General features: G+C 42.5%; 1 long non-coding RNA gene across 1 annotated transcript; it reads right to left on the bottom strand.

Annotated features, from left to right (window-relative positions):
• Positions 1 to 11,201: 11,201 nt before the first annotated feature.
• LOC136005346 (uncharacterized) lies at positions 11,202 to 15,282 on the bottom strand. The gene is made up of 4 exons (XR_010608762.1): positions 15,124 to 15,282; positions 14,042 to 14,333; positions 12,594 to 12,690; positions 11,202 to 11,471 (listed from the first exon to the last, which is right to left on the bottom strand). It is a non-coding gene; the product is annotated as an uncharacterized LOC136005346 (long non-coding RNA).
• Between the last annotated feature and the right edge of the window lie 6,851 nt (positions 15,283 to 22,133).

Genomic DNA, 22,133 nt, shown 5'->3' with positions numbered 1-22,133 from the left:
AAAAGCAAAATAAGAAATCAAGTAATTTTTTTCCTTTCACAAATCAACCTTAAAAAAAGAGATTTCTCTACAGCAAAACTTTTCTAATAATCCAGGTTTACACAGACACGCATTTTATGCGATACAGAAAAGTCTGGTTGTGTCCTTCCAGATCCTAGGAAAGATTTAATAGTAGATGAAATGCCACACCATTTTACTAAGTGAATTATTTTTACTGCATTTTCTGAAGCCCTTCCCACATATATAAGAAAATAAACATAAAATCAGTTAGAAAAATAATATTTTATGATTCTTTTCTTTAATTATATCAGTTCTTTTACTCAGGCTTGGATGATGGCAGGGCCAAAAAGAGACGGCGTCATAGACTATGATTTTGCATTATATTCAACTACATACAGGTAAAATTAGATGAAAATTCTACATATTCTGATCAGCTCGATGGAAGGCTTCAGTTTCCGGGTTAAATACATTAAAGTATTAAAATAAATATCTACGAGTCACATTTAAACAGGAGTATTTTCTCACACTCTTCATTTGGACATTAACTTCAGTTTTCAACATGATTTTAACACTTTATTCTGTCAGAGGTTTGTTTACTTGTATTTCTATAATGTGGCTTTCTGATAGCTCCCTTATAAACTACTAATTTAAATTGAAGTAATAAAATCTCATTATTGCCTTCATCAAATATCATAGAATCATAGAATAGTTAGGGTTGGAAAGGACCTCAAGATCATCTAGTTCCAAAGCCCCTGCCATGGGCAGGGACACCTCACACTAAACCATCCCACACAGGGCTCTGTCCAACCCGGCCTTGAACACCGCCAGGGATGGAGCACTCACAACCTCCCTGGGCAACTCGTTCCAGTGCCTCACCACCCTAACAGGAAAGAATTTCCTCCTTATATCCAATCTAAACTTCCCCTGTTTAAGTTTGAACCTGTTACCCCTTGTCCTGTCACTACAGTCCCTGACGAAGATTCCCTCCCCAGCATCCCTATAGGCCCCCTCCAGGTACTGGAAGGCTGTTCTTAGGTCCCCACGCAGCCTTCTCTTCTCCAGGCTGAACAGCCCCAACTTCCTCAGCCTATCTTCATGTGGGAGGTGCTCCAGTCCCCTGATCATCCTCGTGGCCCTCCTCTGGACTTGTTCCAACAGTTCCATGTCCTTTTTATGTTGAGGACACCAGAACTGCACACAATACTCCAGGTGAGGTCTCACAAGAGCAGAGTAGAGGGGCAGGATCACCTCCTTTGACCTGCTGGTCACGTTCCCTTTGATGCAGCCCAGAATACGGTTGGCTTTCTGGGCTGCAAGCACACACTGAAGCCAGCTCATGTTCTTTTTCTCATCGACCAACACCCCCAAGTCCTTCTCGGCAGGGTCGCTCTGAATCTCTTCTTCGCCCAGTCTGTAGCCGTACATGGGATTGCTCCGACCCAGGTGTAGGACCTTGCACTTGTTGTGGTTGAACTTCATAAGGTTGGCATCAGCCCACCTCACAAGCGTGTCAAGGTCCCTCTGGATGGCATCCTTTCCCTCCAGCGTATCAACCGTACCACACAGCTTGGTGTCATCGGAAAACTTTTTGAGGGTGCACTCAATCCCACTGTCCATGTCAGCGACAAAGATGTTATACAAGACTGGTCCCAACACCGATCCCTGAGGGACACCACTTGTTACCGGTCTCCAGCCAGACATCGAGCCATTGACCACAACTCTTTGTGTGTGGCCATCCAGCCAGTTCTTTATCCACCGAGTGGTCCATCCATCAAATTGATATCTCTCCAATTTAGAGAGAAGGATGTCATGTGGGACAGTGTCAAACGTTTTGCACAAGTCCAGGTAGATGACATCAACTGCTTTACCCTTATCCATCAATTCAGTAGCCTCATCATAGAAGGCCACCAAATTGGTCAGGCAGGATTTCCCCTTAGTGAAGCCATACTGGCTGTCACCAAGCACCTTGTTGTTTTTCATGTGCCTTAGCATGCTGTCCAGGAGAATCTGCTCCAAGATTTTGACAGGCACAGAGGAGAGACTGACTGGTCTGTAATTCCCTGGGTCATCCATTTTTCCCTTCTTGAAAATGGGGGTTATATTTCCCTTTTTCCAGTCGTCAGGAACTTCACCTGACTGCCATGATTTTTCAAATACAATGGCCAGTGGCTTAGCAACTTCATTCACCAGCTCCTTCAGGACCCGCAGATGGATTCCATCAGGTCCCACGGAGTTGCACACGTTCAGATTTTTAAGATGGTCTCGAACCAGATCCTCTCCTACAGTGGGCCCAAGGTCTTCATTCTCACAGTCCCTGTGTCTACCTTCTAAGAACTGGGTGGTGCGGTCAGAGCCTTTGCCAGTGAAGACTGAGGCAAAGAAGTCATTCAGAACCTCAGCCTTCTCCAAATCCTGGGTAGCCAGTTCTCCCGAAAGCTTCCTCAGGGGCCCTATGTTGTCCCTAGTCTGTTTTTTGTTTGCTATGTACCTGTAGAATCCCTTCCTGTTATCCTTAACACCCCTGGCCAAGTTAAATTCTAACTGGGCGTTAGCTTTCCTAACCTGGTCCCTAGCTTCCCAGAAAACATCCCTGTGTTCTTCCCAGGCCGCCTGTCCTTGCTTCCACCTTTTACAAGCCTCTTTTTTCCTTTGAAGTTTCCTCAGCAGCTCCTTATCCATCCAAGGAGGTCTCCTGGCCCTTCTGCTGCACTTCCTTCTAGTTGGGATGCAGCACTCCTGAGCTTGTAGCAGGTGATCCTTGAATATCAACCAACAGTCTTGGGCTCCCCTGCCCTCCAGGGCTATATCCCATGGAACCTTACTAAGCAGGTTCCTGAGGAGGCCAAAGTCTGCTCTTTTGAAGTCCAGGGCAGTGAGCTTGCTGCACGCTCTTCTCACTGTCCTGGGGATCTCAAATTCGACCATCTTGTGATCACTGCATCCAAGGCTGCCCTGGAGCACCACATTCTCAATGAGCCGTTCCCTGCTGGTGAGCACAAGGTCAAGCATGGCACCTCTCCTTGTCAGCTCCTCTATTACTTGCAGAAGGAAGTTGTCTTCCACACAATCGAGGAACCTCCTGGATTGTTTGTGCCGTGCAGTGTCATCGTTCCAACAGATGTCAGGGTGGTTGAAATCCCTCATGAGAACAAGGGCCTGCAAGCGTGAGGCTTTTCCTATCTGCCTGTAGAGTGCTTCATCCACAGGTTCTCCTTGATCAGGCGGTCTGTAACAGATTCCCACAGTCATGTCTCCCATTGCTGTTTTCCCTTTAACCCTGACCCACAAACTCTCTGTAAACTGCTCACCTGCCCCCAGACAGAGTTCCATACTCTCCAGCCTATCCCTAACATAAAGGGCAACTCCCCCTCCCCACCTGCCATGCCTGTCCTTTCTAAAGAGCCTGTAACCTTCCATTCCAACACTCCAGTCATAGGAGCCATCCCACCATGTTTCTGTGATGATTATTATATCATACCCCCATAGACGTGCACACATCTCTAATTCCTCTTGTTTGTTCCCCATGCTACGGGCGTTTGTATAGAGGCATCTGAGACGAGCTCCAATTGAAGCTGGCTCGTTGGCTGGAGCAGCTGGAATGTATCTACATTGTTCCGAGCATTTATTATAGGTGTTGGCAACTGACTGGGTGTGTTGGGATGGAATGATGCCCCCCTCCCCCAACACATCTAGTTTAAAGCCTCCTTGACCAGTCTGGCAAGCCTCCTACCAAAACTGTTCCTTCCCCTTCTTTACCAGAGCAGCTCCACCAGCCCCCAGTAGACCTGGCCTACAAACTTCAGTCCCGTGTTCAAGACACCCAAACCCCTGACTATGACACCGCCCTTTTAACCATCTATTGACCTGGCCAATCCTCCTAGCTTTTTCTTGGTCCTCCCCTGTGTCCTGGAGAATTGACGAATACTATCTGAGCACCGGAGCCCCTAACCACCTCTCCCAGGGCTCTGTAGTCTTTCTTTATGGTCCCCAGTCTACTACTACCTATATCCCTAGCACCCACATGGATCACCAGGAGCAGGTAATAGTCCGTGGAAATTACTAGAGCAGGCATCCTCTCTGTAACATCCCTGATCCATGCTCCTGGTAGGCAGCACACCTCCCTCAAGATGGGGTCAGGCCGACAGATGAGTGCTTCCGTCCCTTTCAAAGTAAAGTCCCCTATTACTATGAACCGCCGTTTTTTCTTTGTAGCGCCAGTAGAGATCTTTACCTGTGCATAATCCGGCTGTTTGTGGTGCAAGTGCGTTACCTCGTTAGTCTCCTGCAGGACAGCAAAGTGGTTCTGCGTGGGGACAACAGATTTAGGAGGAAGTTCCTTGCTTTTAATTGTCCTTTTCCTCCTTCTTTTGTTATTTTTCTTTGTCACCAATTCCCAATTTCCCGGGTTGGTGGCCTCCTTCTTTCCTTCATGAGCTGGAGGGAAAGCTTGAGGCCCCTGCACAGTGTGGGGCTGGAGCAAGCAGCCCTGCTTCCTCTCAGCTACCCTGACATCTTGAAGCCCGCTAATAGCATTCCGCAGCTCAGCCCCTGCTGCAGGAGGACCTCCACCAGGGAGCACCAAGCGCAGCCCTGCCCGTCATGCACCTTTCCCTCACAGGACCAGTGCAGGCACCCGCTACACGCCGAGCTCTGCACTGCAGCCTCCCCTCTCATCGGCTCTGTCTGGGTGCCTATGCTGGCCACCGCTGGGGCAGCCGGAGCAGAGCTCCCAGAGCGGGCCCTGGCCATACGACGGGTGCTCACCATCCCGCTCGCCTGCCCGCACAAACTGCCTCGTCCTGCTGCGCAAACTGCCTCGTCCCGCTCTGTTTGCTCGCTCTGGTCACTTTCACTCCTGGTCGTTTGCACTCCTGGTCGAATATGCTCGAGTGTGATGGATTATTCTGCTCAGGAACATCTTTTCCCCCAGAATATTGGAGTGGGTGCAGTAATAACTCCTTAAAATCCTTGATTTTGAGATTATTTTTAAGAAAAAGCTTTATGAAACTTTGTAGTGTGAATATCTCAACTGCTGAAAGACTGCTAATCTAATACTTGCTTATATGATGCAGGAAAAAAGGACCTTGCCTGTTTCCCTATGGGCAGAAACAACCTCATCAGGAAACCACTAAGTTATGGCATACCTCTGCAGTTCAAACATTTACAGTGTTGAACCTGCACGAAAACTTCCCTGGCCAAGACAGCAAGTGCAAATTTTTTGTGAGTTCAGCCCTGAATTGCCCCTTAAGTGGGCAGTAAATTTCTGCAAGTGATTTTGTGAGGGTTGGGAGCACCTTTGTACATACAGTCTCTTAACTGAGAAATTGGCTGAGATGGGACAGTCTTGCCCTTGTAGAACAAGCCCTGTCATTTCTTCTGGGACACGCTGGTTTCTTGTTAGGCATGCTAAGGCAGAGCAGGAAAGTCAGTACCCTGTCCCAACAAAGCCAGCCTGGTTATTTGGATAAAATGAAAAGCACAGCATTTAAGACATTATCTTTACAATTTCCAGTAGTTTCTTGATGCCGTCCTTTTCACCACTGAAATAACTAGGTCTCCTGCATCTTCAGAATCCAATATCTGGGAGAAACTAGATAGCCAGCTCCAGAGGTCAGACCCCATTATTACCCTAAATCACTTTTGGCTTCCATCCTAGACTCAGCCCACGTAGTTTTAATACTTTAGACTTTATGAGGGCCCAGAGTCAGGAACCCTGAGCTTTTCTCACAGAAGGTAATAAGCATTTCTAGCGAGCATCTTAGTTCACCTCAGAGTTGTTTTCTATTAGGATATAGATTAACATAGCTGATTTAGAAGGTTTAAACTGGTTGTTATTATTCTAAGCCTTACAGTAAAATAACAAAACAGGTTTCTCACATTAAAAAATAACTCTGGTAATCTAACTAATTCAATACATTTTGTCAAATTACAGACAGCAAGAAGAGGAAAGAAACACAGAATCACAGAACAGTTTGGGTTTAAAGGGGCCTTAAAGCTCATCCAGTTCCAACCGCCTGCCACAGGCAGGGACACCTTCCACTAGACCAGGTTGCTCCAAGCCCCATCCATCCTGACCTTGAACACTGTCAGGGATGGGGCAGCCACAGCTTCTCTGGGAACCCAATCCGCCATTGGGTGAATTTCTTCCTTTTTGGTAGTTTTGATGAGGAAGTTTAGGTGAACTGGTGAAGAAACCAAGATTAAGCCAAGAAATAAGGACTCCTCTACCTCCCACTTCATATTAATGCAATCTCATCAACAGATATCGTGTTGATAAATAGTATTTAATTCTATTTTAATCAAGACATTTCCAAGGTACAAATTTATGCAGTGATTCTGGGTGGATTGGAATGGCATTTAGACAATGGTATCTCAGATGTGACTGATCAAATGAATCTATTTTATAAATGTAACAATTCTATGTTCAGTATTTATCTGGTTTATATGTTTAGCTACCTAAATAATTAAGGTTTTCAGGAAATCAGTTGACAAAGGCAAAGTGAAGCCAGTTTTGAGATCACTCTAGTGAAGAATGAGCAAAGATTTGTTAAGTCATCACAGACCCAAAATTCAGTTTTGTTTCAGTGACAAAGTCCCTAATTCAAAGCTATTCCTCTCCATGAGTCCAACTCATGCAAAGACTTAAAGAGCATTCAGCCTTGGAGGAATTCAGCCTTGGCTAAAACTTTACAGAAGACTTACTAAATACTAGAAAGTTAAGTTATCCTCTCCAAAGCAGCTCTATTCCAGGTAAATTGTAACCCTCTATGATGTCTATCCATGACAAACCATGATGCTGCATGTGAAGGATTTACTAAAACACCTTAATATGCTCTCGGTTTGTACATTCATAAGTGAATCAGTGCAGAAACTGACACTTATGTGATACTCCCAGAAGCAATGACAGAGCCAGCAAGCATGGTGGGAATAAACATGAAAACATAACCTCATGGTTCAGAACTGTAGGATGACCATTCATTTTATACTGTTGGAGGCAACTAGGAACAAAAAATGACTAATATCCCTGTTCCTCTGCTCTATGCTGATTGACGTCCCACTGCTTACCTATGAAAATTAGTCCTCAGAAAGCCAAGCCAGTTAATAACATTATCCTTAGTTTTAATATAAAGTTTTCTGTGTCCCAATAACATTGATTCATAGCCTGGAGTGAAAGGGTTTTTTTCCTAAGCAACGTAGCAGGTGGTAGATTCAGCCTCAACAGACCATCTCCCTTCAGGGAAAGTGGTTCTCACAAACAGATGGATGGCACAATGGATAAAAGCCTGAAACTCAGGTTACGTTATTATCTAAAAGAGGTGAGGTATTTTTGATTTAATAGCACTATGATAGGTTCATCAAACCACCAGGAAAAATCCTGTGGTGGTGCTGGTGGAGAAAATGCAGTATACTGTTCAACCTGGCAATCATTGTAAACGGCAGCTCTGGAGACAATGAGGGATATTATATACAGGGAGAGGAAGAACAAATGCACAGCTTACTCAGCTGCTCTCTGCAGAAGGCATATTTTGCAAGAGTCAGACACAGAGATAAACGTATCACATGCGCCTTTGCACCAAGCTATTGAATGAAAGGGTTAGGGAAAGGCAAGAAACCAAACAAACACATGTCCACTCCTAACTAGTGGGAACGCATGGGAAGGCAGGGACAAGTTTGGGTTTTATGTTTTTCTTAAGAAACACTGGCCTGGCATTTGTCTGCCTCCTTCATCATCTGTAGTACCTCTTTCTTCTGCCACCCACATTTCCATTCACCAATTTGTTCAACCTCAAAGTGGGAAGCTGACTAACACAAATGCACTCATTGTGCATGCTGTAATAGAATTAGGAACCCCAATACACCTCGTGCATTTTAATGAGGCTTGTTATATGGTGCCGTGTGGTTGTCCACTTCTCTCCTAGTTGTTCTTAACACTGGTTAAAGTGAAAGATCAGGGGGTTTTAAGCTCATAGATGCAATGCACTCAGTCCTTGAATGTGAAGGTCGTGGCACAATGAGAGAAGTGCTGGAAGAGTGACATTTTAAGTTTACACCTAATCCTCACTGATGATTTTGTGAATAAGAGAAGGGAAGAAATTATATCACAACTCTAACTCTGCAGTCTGCCCATTCAACTGCAGATGCTCAGGGTACATTGCCATATTTTCTTAAAGCACTTATCTGTTCTACAGGAAAAAAGAGCTAGAGGCACTGTTTTATGGGGAGAGTTTATTTCGTTTTGTTTTCCATGGAACTTTTTACACTTATCTCAGTTTACAATAAATGCTTTATCAATTTATAGGAACTCTCAATCATTAAGATTTGCAGAGTTTGAAGCCGTTTTCTACCATAGGTGTTCAAAATCTACTCCTAGAAAATATGTATGAGGCGCAGCACAACAGAAAAAGTGCATTTTTCTGACACCTTTTTCGTTAGCTTTTTTAAGTCCTGTTGCTCATGAAAAGGCATATACTGATATCCATGAGAAGGTGGAAAGCTTAGCTTCACTGAAGTCAATATATTCACCTTGGAGATGCAAGCCCATGAGGTCAAATCTTTTAAGCCTTCACAGAATATCCGTGTCAACTGGCAAGAGTCCCCTTAGGGCTCTGGGTAAGTAACATGAGTTCTGGGGTGATGCAGCACTCACAGCACATACGTAGGTCTTGCTGCCTGGCTGCCTGGCCCTACACTTCCCCATGCATCCCAGCCCAGAGGTAAGTGCCTCAGCTTGGTACTCGGCCTGGGATAAATTACATCTCTAGTACAGGCAACATTGCATACCTCATTCACCACATCTTGGCACATATTTACAAATCACTGTGAACATTTAATTTTATGCAAGTACTTCAGTGTTTACTAAGTGTTAGATATTGATTTAGCCCAGGTTTTTCAGTTTACTAATTAGCATTTTATGTATTTGTTACTGATGACTTACAGAAGCTTTTTTTTTTTATTGCTTATTCAGATGAATCTATTTCAAAAAGACTATCCATATGAGAAAAGTAAGCAGTCTGTAGTATTAAAACAAAGCAAAGCAAATTTACGACTGTAAAACCAAATGGGACCTGAGCTAGAATTAAACAGGAGCATCATTTAGCCATTCATAAGCTTCCTCAAGCTCCATATTTTGATCTGTTACTTCTCTCCCATCCGTTCATTTTTGTGTGCCATGTGTATGAGTCCAGCATTGCAGGACTCCCTATTGCTCTGATTCCATGACTCTGCGTCTACTGGTTTCTGTGCAGCATCAAAAGAAGCAAAGAAAGGCAATGCAGAACAGACTTCAGGGCTTCCAGTTCGCTTTGGTAACAGAGAGAACCTAACAATTTTTCTTGTCTCCCTGTCTCTCTCTTCCCACACGCTGGCATGCACACCTGCAGAAACAGTCAGTATTTAGACACAGTACATCATCAGTAGCTCCACTTGAAGATTTATCTCTGTAATTAATTAAGACTTCACTCTTTCCAAATGTAAAATAGTAGAATCTGGAGCTCATTAGTAAACACATTTGTTCCAAAATTCAGTATTTTGTGTTTGCAAGGGGTTGCACTTCCACATTCTCTGAGTCAAGCATATGTAGATGCAAAATTCTGCACCAAGTTTCAGAGGTTGGTTTAAACTTGCCAGGGCTGAAACACAAACACATTCATAATTGCTGTCAGCTTGAAGCAATGCCTGGCCCACCAACATTAGCTAATTTTGAGGTGCAGAGACACTACCAGGTACTGCTGATCAAAAGCCTTCACAGTGTTTTCCATTTTCTTTGTGTATTAAGGTAATGGTGCTGAAGTGGCCTTTTAGTTGGAGCTTGCCATCAGCTGTGGGCAAACAAAAATTACAGAGTTAAGATTTTGATTTTGAAAAGTTTTCTGTACCAGTTCAGGAAATATGTAAACATAGCCTTGGGCTTAGGCCAGCCTGGTGTCAAGGTTTCATAAACGCTTGCTGAAATAGCAAAGGGAAAGTGAAGCAAATGCAAGAGCATCAGCAAAAGAGCTGGCCAATGTTTCTGACAGAACTTTGTTTCACTGGATTTGTGTCTCATGTGAGGGTCTCTGGTATTTATAAAAGTATTTAGAAATGTATATAGGATCATCAGCCCACTACACTGAAGATTTGCTGTAGAAGTTAATATGTATATAGTGTGTAAATATAGTATAGATATTATATTCCTGAGTAATAACTTCAGGTAGCATTGGCCCACCTGTTTGATTAAGGCTGAACTAGAACATAGGGCACATACAACATGAATTGCGTCCCAACCCAGTACTGGCTGTCCCACTCCATTTCTAGAAATTTCTTTCCAGCATCAGCTGCGTAGCAGTCCCCTTAAATTTTTGTTACATTCAAGAGTCACCATGCTAGGGTAGAAAATGAGCTATATCTTCTCCAGAAGTTGTTATATCTCCAGCTGCAGCTTCTTGAGCATTCCAGACACTTCCTTTGACTGGCATAGACCTAAAATTTCTTGGGGTTTTTTTAATCTAATTAAGGTGATCAGCAAGTAGGACTCAGAAAAGTGAAGAAAGTTTCAAAACTGACTCTCGCCATCTTAGGTTTTGTTGCTGCTTTTCCGAAGAGAGGTAGCAGTGGCTGACACCTTCCAATTATTGAAACTGTTCAGCTTCCAATTGTCTTTAAGATTCTCATATACTACTGACAACATCTTAGCTTTTTTAGCTCAAGCTTGCTTAGGGTTATTACCAAAATAACTACAAAATAATTGGTAAAAAAGTTTTCATTTGACCAAACTTATCATTGACTAATACTTGAGCATAAAATCCCAGATGGCTGCATACACTCAGTATTTCTTCTTCCAGACAAATATTTCAACTTCAACACAAGTTACTTCAACATTACTGACACTATATTCCAATACTTAAATGACTGCAAAACTATTGCAAAATCTGATATCTACAATATGTATTATAGTAATGCATATTTCTGTATGCCCATCCCTCTGGAGTAAGTAAACTTTTCCCAAAATGTAAAAACTATGTACTGCTTTGTTAAGTGTGCAGAGTGAAAAAATCTAAGGAAATTGGCAGTTGCTTCAATGGCAAGGCTCATATTAGTGTAATTTACTCTTTTAAGTTATTGATCTTAATGTGAATTCTGTGTAATAGAGGAGCATGCCTTTCCCCAGTACAAATTCCCCGGTACAAAGGACAGTTCAAAAAGCAGAGTTCTGCAGCTGCATGTTTTATTTCTCAAAATAAAGTGGATAAAATGACGGCTGAAGCAAAGCTGTGAAGAGGATGGGCTTGGGAAATGCAAGAAAAGCAAAGAGTGGCAGCATTACTGCCTTGGAAAGCTTCATCTAAGCACATGTAAGGTGGCATAGATATGGGGGGGGAAAGGAGGGGAGGGGAGAAGATGCTGCACTAACTCTCCCAGTACTGCTCAGCTTGTCAAGATGAGTGGTTTGTAGACCAAAACACACATGTAAAAACTTGGCTTCTCTGTTCCATCTGCAGAAAGGAAGCAGGCAATGTCACTGGACAGGAAAGATGTATTCAGACAACTAACATTTAAATAATGGCTTCTTACAAAACATAAATCTTTAGTAATCTTACAAAGAAAAAAAAACAAAAGACAATTATGCAAAGGACTGAGCTTCATTTGTGCAGTGAAAATAGAGATTTTGTGCATAACACCTGTAGTTAGTCCTAGTACTAATATGAAGGGTACACCACAAATAATGACCTCCCTGAGAAGCTGGCTCCTCCAGAAAGCTGAATAAAATGTTGTTTGCAGATATTTTCAGATACCTTCATTTCTCAACTACAGCTTTGTCTCAAGGTGGTGAATGTCAGAAGAAAAGGAATGTGAAGAATTTAGAAAGCAGAAAGTTGTACAGATAAGGAAGAAAATAGGGATTGTAGATGAGGAGAAAGAGAAGATGGTTTAAAAAAACAGGAGAAAACAGAGTTGGGAAGGTGGTACAACTGCCTCTCTGAGAGACTGAAAACCACAGAGAGCAAAAGAAAGAACTTGAGAGAAACTGGGTGATATAGGAGTCAATACAGGTGCACGTAGGGAAATACAAGACCATGAGAAACCATTGCAAGAAAAGAAAAAAGAAGAGCATTCAGAAAACATATATGACAGAAGATACACTTCAAGCATAAAGTGTAAAATATTAATAATGTTAAATTATTAAAATGATGCTTCGTTTTAGGAATTGTAGAAGCAGGTAAAGACAGGTGAGTAGGAAAGAAAAGAAACTGAGGAGGACAGTAAAAAGGAAAGAGATGGTTTGGGATCACTTCCTAGAAAACTGGGTGTTAAAACTTGATATAATTATCCCATGTAAGTAAGAGTATTTTTTAATAGAATCTCTCACATCTCAGTGCTTGCGGGCTGGGATCCTGCATCCTCACTATGAAATCTTAAGACTATTATTGAGGAAGGCTGCTGCTCTGCAACACTGTGTGTCCCATGTCTTATTTAAGTGTTTCCAAGTAATAAACAGGAATCCCATTTAGCGTTGTTTGGATTGTACAGAGGTCAGCTGCATGTGAAATAGATGCCATCCAGAGCCTACACCAAGGCAAAGGCATGTGTGCCGTGATCCTGTATTGTTGTTATACCTGTGAACCTTACTCATATTTGTTGCCATGCTTCTCTTTAATCTTGGAAACAGTTGTCATCATTGCCAGGAGACAGCAAGGATGAATAGGTCATGATCTAAAGAAAAGAGAAAAGAAAATGCAAAGGGAATTAATTTTAAATGGTATGAAATAATCCAGAAATCTCAACAGGGGGTTTATACTCATCTTTCTTACAGATTGTGCGAAGATAATTCAGAAGATATACACTGGCAGGTAAAGAAATGGTTTGTATTTCTTAGGGGAAGATGTACAGAATAACTAAGCATCGCATTCTAAAAAGGTAGTATAATGACATAATTAACTGAAATAGTGTCACAGCTGTTATTGTATAATTCACCACTAACTACCATTTTTTATATCTTCACTGCATCTAATTTTCCATTATATATCCTTCTAAAGCATACACAGAAAGCATGAGAGGGTCATATGTGTTTCAGAGTGACTGCATTAGTCAACTTGGAACTGATATGAACAGCTAGATCAATTTTTCTTTTATTCATTATGTTTTCTCCTTCAAGAGGAGAAAATTCTATTTTAGTTACACCAGAGTTTTTAAAATTATGCTTTTTCTTAGTGTTCCTTCAGACCCGTATGTCAGCATGAGCTACAACGAATAGCAGTATTCTGCTATGAGTTTGTTGTAAAGTCTGGAACTCGATCAATTCTGCTTCATATTGTAAAATGGTGTTAAAGATAACAAAACTACAAGTATGATTTGCCAAGTAGCAGACCCATTATTTTAATGCCCAAGATTCACCTGTCAGAAGCTGCTCTAACCCATCCACCTGCAAAACTTCATAGGTATCAAATTTTCAGTAAACACATGGGTACAGATTAGCATGTTAATTTGTCTTTATATTTTGGCCTAGTTTCAAACTCAGTTAGAAGATATTAACGAAATTTTGCAGGCGTATTGAATGTCTTTGAAGTTTTCAAGACTTTTTTTTGCTGGTCAGCAGAGTGGTTCAAAACAGGAAACTGAATTGTATGTTATTCTCCATGTAGCATACCACCTAGTGCTTTTGTAGGCAAAAATACTGGATTTGTTAAAATCCAAAGATATTCTTTCTTTCCACTCAAAGACAGCTCGTGTTTTCCTCCTCCCACAACCATTTTATGCTGTCAGATTGGGTACAAGTTTCAAAACTTGTAAAACATACAGAGAGGATATATACAGGATATATACAGGATACAGCTTGCCCAGAGAAGCTACGGCTGACCCATCCCTGGCAGTGTTCAAGGACAGGTTGGAAGGGGCTTGGAGCAATGTGGTCTAGTGGAAGGTGTCCCTGCCCAGGCAGGGGGTTGGAACTGGATGAGCTTTAAGGTCTCTTCCAACCTAGAGACTTATTGAGTAGTTGCAGTACTGGTCACAGGAATTGAAACATCTGCAGTGCTTGTCACCAAAGTTTGAATATCCACCTTACCTGAGCTGGAGTTTGAGTGGCTGTAGTTCTTGTTCTGGACACCAAAATAACTTGGATGCCTATTTCCGGAGCTTGAGTAGATACAGTCCTGGTCGCTGGAGTTTGAGTAGCCACAGTGCTTGTTGCAGAGACTGAAGTGACTCCAGTGTTTGTCACTGGGGTTTGAGTAGCCATAGTTCTTGCTACTGGGACGTGAACAGCTGTAGCTCGTGTTACAGGGATTGAAGTAGCCAAACTCCTTGTCAATGGAGTTTGTGTCCCTCTTTTTCCCCTTCAAGCTGCAGTGCTTCTCCTGTGGGTTAGAGTAGACACATGTAGCTGTTTAAACCAAAGGACGGTATATTCAACAACATACCACCTCCTAGCAATAGGTCCAGGCTGGTTTCAGCATTCAAAGAGTATCAAAAATTTTCAGAATTGTCAAATGGTGCTGTAAATAGCCTGGTGGGGGAGAGATGGGGAAATATCTCCTCCATTGGTTGGCTCTCCAAGGAGAAAAAGCAAGAGATATGATTATTAATAGCTCCCATTAGATGGCTCCCTATGTATAGAGGTTATGGCAATGCTGAGAACATAGACCAGATCAGTTTCATGACCAGCAAGTCCATTGTGTCACAAGCCACCACTATAAAGTACAATAAAATGAGAACTTTAGCCCAGGCCCCAAGGGTGATAAATACCAAAAGAGAGAATGCATACTGAAATCAAGATATGGCATAAGGCCACTCTGAGACCAAGCACAGCAACTCTGAGAGCAAAAGAATCAACATTGTGACCCATGACCATTCAAAACAGTGGAGGTTTATAATAAATTTGTTTTGACACACTATGGTCAGATCTGTCATTGTCTCAACCCTCCGTGCCTCACTGTTGTTTAAGCCCAGCCGGTAACAGCACCAGGTGGGATAAGGAAAAGAATCTAAAGAATGTAAAACCTATAGGTTAATATAAGAACAGTTTAACAAGTAAAATAAAGTAAAATACAGTGGTTATAGAAAGAATAGCAACAATAACAATAGGAAACAACAAGAGAAGAAATGAAAGCTCAGAAAACACACGTGATACACAAAACAATTGCTCACCACCCTCTGATATATGCCCAGCCTGTCCTTCCGCAGCAATCTGGCCCTTCTGGTCAATGCCCCCTAGTTTATATACTGAGCGTGGTGTGCTGTGATATGGAATACGTCTTTGGCTAGTTTGGGTCAGGTGTCCTGTCTCTGCTTCCTCCCTGCTTCCCGTGCCCCTTCTCACTGGCAGAGCATGAAACTGGACAGTCCTTGACAGCGGCACACTTTACTGAGCAACAACCAAAACATCGGTCTGTTATCAGCATTGTTCTCAAACTAAAGCCAAAACACAGCACTGCACTGACTACTAGGAAGGAAAATTGCTATTAAAGCTGAACCCAGGACACCCTTCTATGATTCTGTGATAGACAGGTCTTGTGCCTGCACTGTCCCAGCAGAGCAAAGCTGCGATGGGACAGGGGTGACTGGGTGGTGGGCATTGCTTGAGCCTTCTGTGTTGGAACCAAGAGGGAAACCTTGGGTTTGACATGGGAATGAGGACATAGCAGTGATTAAGGGGATCACTGCCACTCTTGCTGCTGAGCTGGGTATGGCTTTCTTAAAGGTAGAGGTTTCATGCCCATGTACAACAATCTGCAGTTACTGAGACTGAAGGTTTTGAATAAGTGTATCACCATGACTAGTATCTGAATCTAGCAGGAGGAAAAGCACTCACTTAGGAGGAGAAAGTCCTTGCATCTTGCTTTTTACTGTCAAAATCATGGTAAGTAGTGTAACCAGTGTCAGCCCTGTAATGGCTCATTACCCAGACTCAGAGAGCTCGGTACCCAAATTTGGAGGCACAGAAACACATTAGTAGGTTGAAAAAATATATTCCTACCTGTCCTGCACTCAGCAGTCTTTTCCTACCACAAGTTTTGAAAATCAGTCCCAACAGCTTCTCTCCCTAAGATTGTTTTCATTGTATTTTGCTGAGTGGTCAAACAAAAAGTGAAAAGAAAATCAGACCTTGCTTTGGAATTTATCTTTTCAAACAATGATTTCCCCTTCTCTTAAAATAATGGTGAAAGAGAAATAAGGTGCTGGAGAGTCACTTACAAAGCCTTTTACAAACCTCAGGGAAAGAGGTATTCAGTGGAAAGAGAGAAAAGAAGTTGTATGTTTTCTGCAAGTGTTGGAAGTGATTTGTCTTGAGGGATAGAAATCCTCTCCCCATCAGAAGCTGCCTGGGAGAAGGAGGTCAGTGCAGTACTCCCATTTGTACTTCTGTAGTACTTTCATATAGAAACCTAAGCGCTTCTTTTCTTATCATGCTTGTCTGAAAAGTTCAACACAGCCTCCTACAACACCTAGGGTCTTGCAAAGCCAAACATGTTCTCCTTTTTATTTTTTTCCTTCCTTTTCTTTTTTTTTTTTTTTTTTTTTTAACACAGTTGATTTCAGGACTAAGATTACCCCTAGGCCATTTACCAGACAGACTGTACATTGTACTCATGCTTTTCAGTGTTGCTACCCTCCTACTATCACCGTAGCATGCTGCATTAGCAATAATATTTACCGTCTTGTCAGTTGGTCAGTGGCAGCAGGCTTACTGAAATGGGTCATTTGTTATTCAGCTCAAATCACAGCCATTGAGAAATCAAGCTGGGAGATGCTTATTTTCTGAACTTTTATTATCCGAATGTGCACAAGCTTTTAAACAAAAATGTGTAAAACTTGTTATTTTGAATAGTGAGCATGACATGGGGGGGGGGGGGGGGGGCGGGAAGAGCTATTTGTACTGGTTCTTTCAAATGAAGTCTTACCCAGCTATGCCTTTGTAAAAAGGATGCAAATATAATTTACTTGTTAACAATTTAAGGTCCTTTTCATGCTGTTAGAACAAAGTAAATAATCTGAGTCAGCTGTTATACTTGTAGACGTAGATTAATTCTGGATGGCTAAGAAGTGAATATAATATCACAATGCTGCTGTGAACCTGAAAAGAGATTCCCACCTGTGGGAATGGCATTGGCAGAATGGCATTGGCAACAAACGTCACCAGAGAGGAAAATATTTTCTTTTCTTTAGAATATTAACATTTAGAAAGACATATCAACAATGAAATGCTCTCTTCTTGAATAAAAACAAATTTCTTTTCTAGTACAATGAAATACTCAAAGGATTATTTCCAGCTCAAAAGTGCTGGAGGAATTCACTGAAACTTCTGATGTTTCACATTGATGACCAGAGTGTGGTGGCCTTTTTATTTGAGGGTTGTTTGTTTTTCGTTTCCTGTGGTTTGTTTTTGTCAGTTTTTCCTGGAAAAATGAAATAATAATAGTAATAATAAAAAAAAAATTAAAAAGCAAACAAACTTGAGGAAAATACTTGATTTTACTTTATAATTAATAAATGAGGCCAAATGCAGCTAAAAACATCCCGCAATGCTATGAATTAAAAGAAGCAAGAAAGAGCAAGCCACATGCTATGCTTTGTTAAATATGAAAATAACATAAAATACTTTAGCCATCCCTTTTGGCAGGATCACTTTATCATTTTATCAGTTTTTAAGGGCAAGAGCAGACTAAACTGTGATGGTGATGACAGAGCTGTGCACTTGCAGAACAATGGAGAGCCCAGCCCTGCATTCATCAGGGATCTGATTAACCTTAGAACTACTTGCTTCCTGACCCTCGTCTAGTTGAAGATGTCCTGTCTCACTGTGGGTGGTTAGACTAGATACCTGTGAAGGTCCCTTCCATCCCAAACTATTCTGTGATTCCACGATTCATGATGCTTCATATGCTTCATAAATTTGTCTTAGCTTATACTGCTGGATACTCCTTGGATAACATGGAGCTACCAGATCTTCCCCAGCACTCTGTGCTCCTATCAAAGTAGCCTTGCCAGTAACATTGACAGCACCACAATGTTCTGGTTTGTTAGATGTTTTACTTTAAAGCATCTGTGAGGCTTCTTTCATCCCTGCCTGGATAGCCATAGAGCTAGAGGAATGTCAAAGTACCTTGTGCCATCAGAAGAGCCCTGGGATATACACAGCCCCCTTCTCAGGGATTTATGCATGGGCACAGCCCTGGACACCCATACACCAGCTCCCAGAGTGTTGAAGACACCAAAATGACACCCAAATAGTGTCAGGCAAGGCAGGGGACTTGTGGGATGCCTCGTACCCCCTGAGAAAAGGTCTCAGCAGTGGGAAAACTGAAGGATACCCTGATTCTTGATGAGTCATGGAAGACAAGTGGTAGAGCTGATCCCTGGCGGGGTTCCACATCTCATTTCCAGCTGCCTGCCTCAACAGCCCTCCCTGAGCTGCTGGTGGTCCCCCTGTCCTGGTATTACATGCCCTGCAGAAGGGATTGGCTTTGCCAGGAGCACAGAGGAGAGGCTGCCCTCTCTGCTGTGGGGTGGCCTGGGCTTGCACCACTGTGGTTCTACCCTTGACAGCAATTGCTGCATTAAAGGCTTTCACAGAAAACTTCATTCCATGGGTACATTTAGAACTTGCAAACTTTGCATGATGTGGAAATGCGCTTCTGAATACATTCTCATGATTCCAGTCATTATCAGTTTGCAGGCTGCAAATCCCATGCAAATAGCTTCAACTGTTCAGCTCTGGTAAACACTTGGAAGCCCCTGGACAACTAGGGAAGCCCAAAAGAAAAAAGAGAAAAAATCTTAGTGACCACATTTCTTTGGGTTTTTCTGTTTTTTCCCATGGACATGTTAAGGATGGGGACATGGCGAGGGTGTGGGAAAGGAGGGGAAGGAGCCTTATCACTGCTGAAATTCAAGGGAGATGAGAACCATGAGTTTAGCTAAATCATCTGCAAGTGAATTGCTGTGAGGATGAATGTGCAGCAGGGTAGTGTGTAGCTGTGCGCTGCATCAGGAGTTGCTAGGCTACTCCCAGCAACAGGAATGCACCAAACAATGTGCTTATATCTTTTTCAATTTTGAAAAATAAAATAGGTATTGATATAAAATGCAGTGTGGCACTGAAAGTAATTTTATAGTAGAGAGATCAGAGGAAAGGGGCCTTTCATCTCAGCGACGGTGGTTTACCTCTGGTTGTGACTTACAAATGGCAACACCAGGATCACTTGCTGGGGCGCCCATATGCAGGAGGATACTTGCAGCTCCTGCACCCCAGCAACTCCTGCCCCAGACTCTCATCCAAAAGCCATCTCTCAGCTACATCAGCTGGCCCTACAGAAACTCCTGACAGAACCAGTGATGTATGGGTGTCAAGATGGAAAGGGGGGAATAAGCCATCCTTTCATGATGGAAACAAATCCGACAGGTCTAGTGGAGGCTCTCAGCTTACTGGTGTTGTGCTTTGAGCTTTATTATCAAAGTTGTTATTATCATAATTCTCCTGTTCATAGATAATGTCATAATTTACAGTCAGGCATTGTGCACACTGGATGATTGATGTCACTTGGGCATGAATAACCCTTTCTATAGAATTAATAATGGATCTTTAGTGAGAAGTGCCTGGGGAGGGGGAAGAATGAGGGAACTCTTCTACAAATACAGAAAGGGGGCCTACAAGAAAGCTGGAGGAGGACTTTTTACAAGGGCATGAAGGGATAGAACAGTCAGGAATGGCTTTAACCTGACAAAGAGGAGATTGACATGAGCTCTTAGGCAGAAGTTCTTCCCTCTGAGGGTGTTGAGGCCCTGGCATAGGGTGCCCAGAGAAGCTGTGGCTGTCCCATCCCTGGCAGTGTTCAAGGCCAGGTTGGATGGGGCTTGGAGTAGCCTGGTGGGGTTGGCAGGGGGTTGGAATTAGATGGTCTTTAAGGTGCCTTCCAACCTAAACCATTTGGTGGTTCTATGTTACGATTCTATGATAAAAGCAGCCTTTCCTCAGACGCTGCACTAAAGATGACAAGATGAACTTCTCAAGCCTCTGCACTGTGCCCCTATGGTACTAAAACAATCACTTGATGTGGGAGAAACATAATGTCTGCACAGTGGGAGGACAGAGGTTCCTGCCAGCACTCCTACACATGGAAAGAATGCTCAGTAGGTTAGGAAGGGGAGCTGCTTTTCACCAGCAGGTCAGGTTGCTTCATGGGCTCCACCACCATGCAAAATGGACTGGGTTTTTGTCCTGGGTTTACCAGGAGCCATTTTGCTCCTTCTTAGTAACTGGTGCAAGCTCTGTGTTTTGACTTCCAGCCTGGGCAGAGAGCTGATAACACCGATTGTTTTTAATTGTTGCTAAGTAATGTTTATTCTGGCCAAGGACTCTGTGAGCCTCATGCTCTGCTGGGGATGAGGGGAGGCCGGGAGGAAGCAGAGACGGGACACCTGACCAAAGAGGTATTCCATACCACAGCACGTCATGCCCGGAGAGGTAACTGGGAGTTACCCGGAAGGGGCAGGCTCTCTCTCTTCGGGGGGGTCGAACTCGTTTGGCGGTGGTATCGTATTCTCTTGTTATTTTCTCTTATCAATATTATCATTGGCGGTAGCAGCAGTGATTTGTGTTATACCTTAGTTACTGGGCTGTTCTTATCTCAACTTGTGGGAGTTACATTCTCCTGATTCTCCTCCCCATCCCTCCAGGAGTGGGGAGGGTCGGGGGGGGGGGGGGCGGTGAGTGGACGACCTGTGTGGATTGGTTTAAACCACGACAGTTTTTAATGTTATAGATACACCATTTCTCAGAAAAACAGAAGTATGGTGCCACTAGATACTCATTTGGTTGTGATTCTAGAATCAGACTTGACTGCCATACTTGAAGGATCAGAGAGGGGTAGGACAAAATATCCTCTTTCCATCTTACTTTAAAAAAGCCACAACGATGTTTCTGTGCTTGGAGTATGTTTGTTTCAGTCAACTGCAATGTCTCCCAGAATAAAGAGGTTATCATGGAAAGCACATAGTCTTTCTGGTTTTCTGTCTAAAGGTGGCTGCATGTCCTTCAGCAGTTCCACCAGCATCTTGTGCTAGGCAACTATGGAGCAAAAAGCAGTCCTCTTGTGGTAACTCTATACTACAGTTAACCACAGCCCCAACATCTCATTCTCTAAATTGATAATGCCTAAACTGCAGGGCAGCCCAGACCACGATGGGCTGAGCTATAGAAAGGACTCTTTTTGCTTTTGATATTTTTCGCATCCATTTTTTAAAATTGTCAATGGGTTTTATACTCTGTACAGCTGAATATGAATACAGATTGCATTTTTGTGGATGGATTCGGATGACACTGCAAATTACAAGGGCAAGTCCTGAAAGGGTTTCAAAGCACCACCATGATACAAGGGTAAAATTACATTATATAATTAGTAGAGGATAAATTTCAAAGTCATCAGGACTTTGGCTTCATTTACTGAATCAGTTTCTCTAGAACTTCACATATAATATCTGAATTGTCAAAAACATGTTGGATTCCTGAAACCGATGTTGATTGATTTATTTACAGAAGGTATTCTTCATGAGTTTTAAAAATTAGTCCCATAAGGATACACTCAGATCCATAGTGCTGGCTAAAGGCAGAGCTAACTCATCTGTATCTCTCTTGATACCAGTTTTTCTAGTTTACTCTTAAAAATTACTCATGGTTGGTATTTCAGCACTTCCCAAGACAAAACAAAAAAAACCCCTCAGGTTTTAGTGTTGAACCTTCCTCACTGACCATTAGGTTTTTCTGATGTTTAACCTCAGTTGTATTTGTAATGTGAACTCACAAGTCTATTCTAATTCACAGCAGACCATAAAAAAAATTGAGTGTTTATTCCTCCTTTTTTTTTCCTCCAAGCTTTTGGGCACATTTATATGTTATTATCAGCTTCTTCTCCATCAGCTCTTCATTAATATAAGTTAATTCTTGTTTCCTTCTGCCTTTGCTCCTAGCTCATGTTTCGCAGAGCTGATCAGACTCACTACCGTACTCTGTGTTTACATCATGTCCATATTTCCCCCATGCAACTTCTCAAATTACATTTTCCACCCAACCTTTAAATACTACTGGCAGGTCCTCAACTGGAGAAAAATCAATATTGCTACATAAATGGAATCAAGATGACTTGAGCACAGCAGTTACA

Source organism: Lathamus discolor, chromosome Z (assembly GCF_037157495.1).
Source record: "Lathamus discolor isolate bLatDis1 chromosome Z, bLatDis1.hap1, whole genome shotgun sequence".
Lineage (NCBI taxonomy): Eukaryota > Metazoa > Chordata > Aves > Psittaciformes > Psittacidae > Lathamus > Lathamus discolor.
This window is presented reverse-complemented; position numbering and strand designations above follow the sequence as displayed.